This window comes from Acyrthosiphon pisum, chromosome X (genome assembly GCF_005508785.2).
Source record: "Acyrthosiphon pisum isolate AL4f chromosome X, pea_aphid_22Mar2018_4r6ur, whole genome shotgun sequence".
Classification (NCBI taxonomy): domain Eukaryota; kingdom Metazoa; phylum Arthropoda; class Insecta; order Hemiptera; family Aphididae; genus Acyrthosiphon; species Acyrthosiphon pisum.
The window spans coordinates 114,720,934-114,728,854 of record NC_042493.1 but is presented as its reverse complement, the minus strand read 5'-3'; positions in this window follow the sequence as shown (position 1 = coordinate 114,728,854).

Sequence of the window (7,921 nt, the reverse complement as noted above, 5' to 3'; positions counted from 1 at the left end):
CCAACTAGATTCACTTTCCTATCATAAAAGGTACTGTTGAAGAAAATCCAAGCACTTTTACTGTCCTAAAACGTGATGACAGACACAAAAATAAAAAAAAAATAAAAAAAAAATAAAAAAAAAAACACACATCATTGTAAAATCAATACATTCATCGTTCCACTCAGAATCTAAAATTCAAAAGAAAGTTATAAAAATTCATAGTTCTGGCATTCTAGGTAACTTTGTACGGTCAAACTTTAAAAATTCAAATATCGGACACTTAGTACGTCCAGGTAAAAGTGTATACTGTCTATATTTTATAACGTGGACAATTATTACTAGAAATCTAATAGGTACCTATATACTATACACCATGGGTAACAAAATAATATTTTTGACGGGCCACAATGTGGAAATTATCCAAAGGCCAGAAAAAAAACTTACGTCAGAAAAACCAACGACCTTCCTAATTGAATAATTTTTATCAATGAAATCAAAATGCAATATTCATTAAAAAGTGCTACCCTATGTAGGATGTACCTATAATATAGATAATTTCAAAGAATTTTATCAAATACTAATGATGATAGAGTATTTACCAACAATATTGTATACACAGAAGTTGCGAATCTCTAAATACATTGTAATATCATCAAACATCAAGATTGGAATTGTTGCTTTTTAATTAGAAATAGCTACATATAAGTATATTAGTTTAGATTTAATTATTATACATTTATTTGTTAAAAATTGGTTTTATGTAAAATCCCGTATTTCCTTAATTTTTATTTTGTTTTTCCCTAAGCTTTTGAAAACTATTAGAAATCTTTTACTTTTGCCACTCATTCCTTTTTGAACGAACTGCATCCCGAACGCATTTCATGTTACTTTTTCACTTAGAGTTAATTATTATAAGTTCCTAATGCGATATAGCCACAATATAGGTAGGTCAGGTATAATATAATATCATTCTAATATAACTCATAAATCATAAACACATTTTAAGACATATTAAGAGCTGATGCATAGGATAGGTTTCAAAGCATATTTAAGGATAACTACGCAATATAAATTAGAATAATCTGCAAGTATACATAAAAACAAAGTTAATTATGAAATATAGACATATATTCCGGATTTACAACACATTTATATGGTATTTTTAATGATGGTATAATATGTACCTATTATCTAAATTGTATGTATTATAAAAATTTAATATAAGGTTATTTGATGTTAGTGGAAATTCAAAAAAAATTTAGCAAAAATCCACAATATTTTTCAATGAGCATCAAGCGGCTGACGTTGTCAAATAATTTTGTCTTAAAAATTCATAAAAAAATGTTCTTTGTATATTATCTAAGATTTGAAAATTAAATACAAGATTCCACATAAGTTAGTCTACATTTATACAAAAAAAATTTCTAATGGAAGGTCAAATAAAATTTTTATGAGCGTTGAATTTAAAATGTATACAATATTGGATATAACTCGATTTGTCATGGAAGGATTTTCTTATTTTATTTTAATTAAAAAATAAATAACCATTCATAGATATTTGAAATTTACATTAAATGTTTATTACTTATTTTAGAATTTTCTATACCGGATACAATTTTCGACTTGCTTTGAACTGTTTACGGACATTTTCAATTTTAAAATTTCAATTTTTATTTTTTATTTTTTCTATAAATGTTAATACAATTGTATTTGTTAGGTCAAAAAGCTTAACAATTTAATTCGTGGATCCTACCAAAGTGTTATACATTATCAGGTTAAAAACATAATTAATATATTGGCATTATTACTATAAAAATTAAACTGCTTATGACAATTTAATAATATTGAATACGCAATGATTTTACATTTAACATGGTATTATTTTGAATATTATTAGGTATTGTCGTATTGAAAATTACTGCAGTGACATATAAATTAATAATGAGACAAATCGTTCTATTTAGGAGCGAATACCAGACAGAGGCATTCACATGAAAATATCTAATAGATTTGTACATTTTAATAATATCTGTTATTGATAATTTGTAATCAAATTGTATACATTGAAAATATAAGTAAGACATATATATCAGGAAAATAATAAGAATAACAAAAGAGGGAAAGAGGTTTACATCAATATAAAAATAGTCACGATCCAAAGTGTGTTATCTCTGTTAGTTTTACGTGACGAAAACTGGTCGTTGGCCAGGTAATGCTGATTTTATTATCAGTACAGTTGAATAATTTGGGATACGCCCGTTCATTAGGCACACACATTAGTATACTATTATACTATTCTTTTTACATAGATTCCATTAAATTTTATAAAAAAAAAATAACATTTCGTGTGTTTTTATCGGAGAAGTTTTCAATCGTTGAAATGCCATTACATGCATAGGTCATTAACGATAAGAAAAATACAAAGACAACTAGGTATTGTTTTAAACAAGTACAGGACAAAGAACAACAACGACAAAGAATAAAATAAATAGACATTGAGAAAAATTGTACGGATAAAAGCCAAGAACTATTATATTATATACTATTTTTTATAAAACGTATAATTACAGGTCCACACGCATAATATAGGTATATATTCAAACTCGATGACTGAAACATAGTTTTTTAGCTTATACTTTACATTGAAATCACGATTTTATTATATTTGTTAGTTACCTACCTACGTACTATACGTCTAATATTAAGGCGTCTGTGAGTTTGTGACATGATAAAAAGTGTATGACAAAGAGTGGTTTTTTTAAGAGCAAACAATCATTATCTCGAAAAATATTAACGTCTTAGAAAATAGGTACTTTATTTACAGAATATGAATAAATCATCACTAAAACAAACTTTTGGTTTCATATTGATGAATCCTCATTGATAATGAATAATGAGTAAGTATTAAACATTTTCAGTTTTGAATAAGATAGTAATTAAAGGGAAATGGTACAACCACATAGTGGTACCTCGCAATGTGCGTCCGCTGCTGCCTGCTCCACTCATCTAAACTTAAAAGTTGAAATAATAATAACTTATAAGTCATAACTCATCAAAAGTATTAAATTTAATATTATAATATATATAATATTACAAATTCTCATGACTTTATATAATGATTTCAAATTATTTAATTAAAAAAATTTTAATTATTATTATGATTTATTATTAAATTAAAAAATATAATAATACAAAATATGTTTCATCATACGTTATACAAATACACAAGGATGGGCAAGTTAATTTTTTTTTTAACTCAGTTATGTTAAGTCAATATGCAACAATATCAAAAAGTTAAAAGTTAATTTAACTATAATTTAACTCAGTTAAGTTAAAAGTTATACACAGTTTTTGATAACATTTTATTAAGTTAAAATAAAGTTAATTTGTTTATACAACGCTAGCGTACTTAATTTTTTAATTGTTTCCAACCCAAAACTAAATTATAGACTGTAGTGTTTTTACTTTATACCTACAGTATTTCCATATAATATGTTAGATTCGAATGATGTAAATTTTAAACTTTAAACAATTTACGGTAAATATTTTTGACATGTAAATTAAATAGACTAGTAAAATATAATACAATTAAAAACAAAATAAATAACCTTAACTTACTTATTAAAATGAAAAATTAACTAGTTAATTTCACATTCATTAAATAAGACATTTATTAAGTAAACAGTTAAGTTAATGAAAAGACAAAAGTAACTATAGTTAGGTTAAAAAGTTAAAATAAAATTAACTTTTTAACTTAACTTTAACTCTTTAAATCGTTAATGCCCAGCCTTGCAAATACATAAAATATTTATAACCTAGTATGAAATGTTAAAATGAACAATGAAAACAATATACATCGCAGATGTATTGTAATATTAGGTAAAATTATACATTTAAACACAACAATTTATTTTCTTTTTCCCGTTTTTGAAAAAAATTCGTGTATCATCATCATAATATTATGCATTAAAGCCACCTATATGGTTATATTCAAGTTTATTGCTACATTCAAATGTTACCTTTTATAGACATTACACTTCATTCGTCGAGTTTACGTTTTTTTTCTAATATCCTGAGTTTGAAATATTCTCCTGACTCCCCAGCGTTAAAGTCAAGTCAATGACCAAATTCAATTCAGTTGTGATTTTGTCGAACCCTTTGTGTGTGGGTCTTAGATAAGTGAACAATATAAAGTACAAAATGATTTTCTTAGGATTCATTTTTGTAATTTTAAGCAATTTAGAAAATCTATAAAATCCGTGGCAGCAATAATGATAATAGATGATATTTCTTTGGTATAATGTTGTGCCAAACAACTAACAAAAAAATAATATCACGTGTATAATAATATTGAAAATGAATTTAAAAAAGTATTTATGACACGCATAAAAACAATTGACTGATGTATTAAAACATAAATTTATTCAAAATGTAATATTCATAATATATATTATATATTAAGAAATACAAAGACGCATCTTTAATGTTAAAAACCTAAAAATATTTTATATTTTGTTTTGCTCCCTCGGGCTGTAAAAATAATATAATTAAAAACGAGCGAGTGGGATCCAATAAAATAACAAAACATCGAACATTAAAAACTTTCATTGTAGGTACAATATAAAGGTTTATAAGCCATAAAATAATACTGTAGAACCGCAGTGCCGCTGACTATATTCGTCTAAACTATAATATAATTAAATAACAGCGAGAACGGAGGAAAAATGTATAAAAAAAAGTCATCACAATAATACGTACTATGTAATATTATGCATGTACCAATGTAGGAAACAGCAATAATTATGCACTCTTCTTCCAGTCGAATCTTTAATTAATCCAAACCGTTTAATAGTGAATGTATTCAGTCGATAAAAACCAATGACGCAAAATACTATACATATATGACCAGAAAATTAAATGTAAACCAATCGGACGAAGGGTCACATTATTATTAAATTACTTATAGTTATAAAAATGATTATTTAACGAGCTAATGAAAGTTGTTGAATAGCCGCTTGACGTCGTACATCAGACGAGTGATCAGCCGTTCATGTAAAAGTAGTTTGATTTACACACCGATATTTATAACTAACGATAGTATTTCAGAATTTTTTTTATGATCCTGAGTATATTTATGTGCTTAAGACGATGGTGTGATTTAAAATGGTGTCTGGTTATTGTATACATATTATAAGTTAAAATTAAGTAAAATTATTGAGTTTACGATTAGCATTGTATTACACTACCGTATAAACCAATTTTTACGAAATTAATTATAAAATTTTATCAACAATAAAAAAACTAGAAAGTATATCAAAACTATAATTAAACCAGACTACATGACTAATATTTGAATCATATAAATATCATCAAACGAGATATAAGTTAAAAGGAAATCATCTTAGTTCATTAGTATACATTAAAGTAACACGGTACAATATACTCAGTGGCGTGTTTAGGGGGTGGGCCCGGTAGGCATGTGCCCACCCACATTTTTATATAAGTACTAGACTAGTGTAAGTCCGATGCTCAATGAAAAATGAAAATATTATTTATAAATAGTTAGACAAAAAAATGTTTTGATTAGGTATTTAATAAAAATGTATAGCACTATGAGTGAGTGATTGATGCATATAAGTATATTAATATACATTATATTATACTATACATCATATTACAAGTGAAAGAATTCATAAATCTGCAATTTTATCAATAGAAAGGGAACTGAGTGGACAGTTAATACAATATCCAACATCAGTCATAGATGAATTTGCCACGAGCTAAAACCGTACATTATCGATTTATTTATAATTATACCATATATTAAAAATATTTATTTTAATTTTAATTTGTAAAATGTGTATGTTTTAATATCTACAATTTATACTAAAAGTATACATTTTTATTTGTGTTTTTCAAAAGATTTGAATATTTAAAGTTTATGTTTTAATAAAAGGTAAGATACCATTGGTAATAAAAATATTAAAATTAGTCATTTAGAATAAAAATACTAAAACTCATAAATAGATCAAATTATGAGGAGGGAGTAAAACCATTCTGAACTTAATTTTTGTTGCCCATCCACAAAAAAAGTTCTAGACATGCCCACTGTGCATACTAGGCATATATAAGTCAAAGTGATAGGTATCGATCGTCGAACACCACCCCGAAGAAATATAATCCAATCCCAGAAGGCAATCATCACAACCCACGCACGAGGTAAGTGATTTGACATATATTATAATAGCATAGATAATATAATATATAAATATCATTAGCTAGTGTATTGATCCCTCACTAACGCTTCCAATTTTGAATCCAACGACGTTGATGATGAATAGGTTTTTCAAAGAAGAGGTTGCAGGGTGACAAATGACACAGTAAATAGTTATAAGTAGTTTATTGAATAAAAAGTATATAAAATTATATAAATTTGGGTAATAATATAAAAGTACGGGGGATGGACTTAGGCTGGCGACGATGTGGAGGGCATGCTCCACAACCAGCTAATTCCTGCAAATGTGTGTTGAAGCAGGTCATCAACCTCGCATATTTGTTGTACACTGCGCATCATCGTATTATATCGTGCTTAATGTATACTCATTTCACCTAAAATCACTACCTTCCCCTAACGCGTATTTCTCCCCCACTACGGGCATACGCACAATGTAACAAGCACTTAAAATATTAATCCTAAAATATTGTACAAAGGGACGATAATAACACTCACGATCATACGACATACGACAAAACACTGTATTTGTGCAAATAGTGCCAAAAACCCAACCAAAATATGCGAAAACACAACATGAATACGAGCAGATGCGCAATTCACATAACTAACGCGAACAATCAATTCTGAAGTTACGTACTATAAATAGAGTGGGGATAAATCAATCGCTACCTTATATAAACGCCACGCACAGACAATAGACCCAATACAGTAGTACACTCTGCGCAACACGGCAGCGAAACCACACAACGCCGATCAGTTTTTCTTTTGACACCAAAATTAATCTTTGTTGACAAAGTTAACTTACTATTGCGTTTGTTCTAATACCAGGATATTGTAGTGTAAATCTAAGAAATGTGCAAAGTTCAGATCCCAAGCAGTAATCATTAATCACGTTTCACCATTAAAAACAATTGTTTTATAAACTTAATTTTAAAAAATAAGTCAAACTTAATTTATAATTTGTCTTAATCATAATAGATTGAGCTGTTTCATAAAAAAAAATTATCCTACGGATCTGTTCTCTTCACAAAAGCTGTGAAATTTTTAAAGAAAAAAATGGATAATGTTAATCATTTATAAATTAATTATTCATCCTAACAAAACGATGGACATTATTTTTTTATTTTCTCTTCTGTTCTGTGACTTCCTTAACCAACACCTGCGTTAACCTTGGAGACACAATGTACAATTTGAATATCTAATAGAATTGAAGAGTTTCTTAACTTTTACAAAAACAATATATTAATTAATGAAATATAATAAAAAATTTAAATAGTTGTATATTACAAAACAAATACAATCTTTCTGTTACTCTCTGTAAAATATATTTTGTTGGTTATAATAAGGGCCGCAAGGAGCTTGGCCCAAATGCGTAATGCCTAAAAATACAGTGCACTTTACGTACGTTGCGCCAGCCCCCCCCCCCCCCCAAAGGAAAATCTATAAACTAACAATACAGATATTTAGCACGTAATTCGAACGAATTCGCACGCCTAATTTGATAATTCGCACGACCTTCCTTCCCCTCAAGAAAAAAAAATTCACCTCATAGTAAAAGTTCACCCCCTCATAAAAAATTAACATTTTCACAATTTTTTTTTTTGACTGATATTTAACACAGTATTCGCACTTATTCGCAAGCTTGGTTTTGAAATTCGCACGATCTTCCTTCCCCTCAAAAAAAAAATAATTCACCTTATAGTA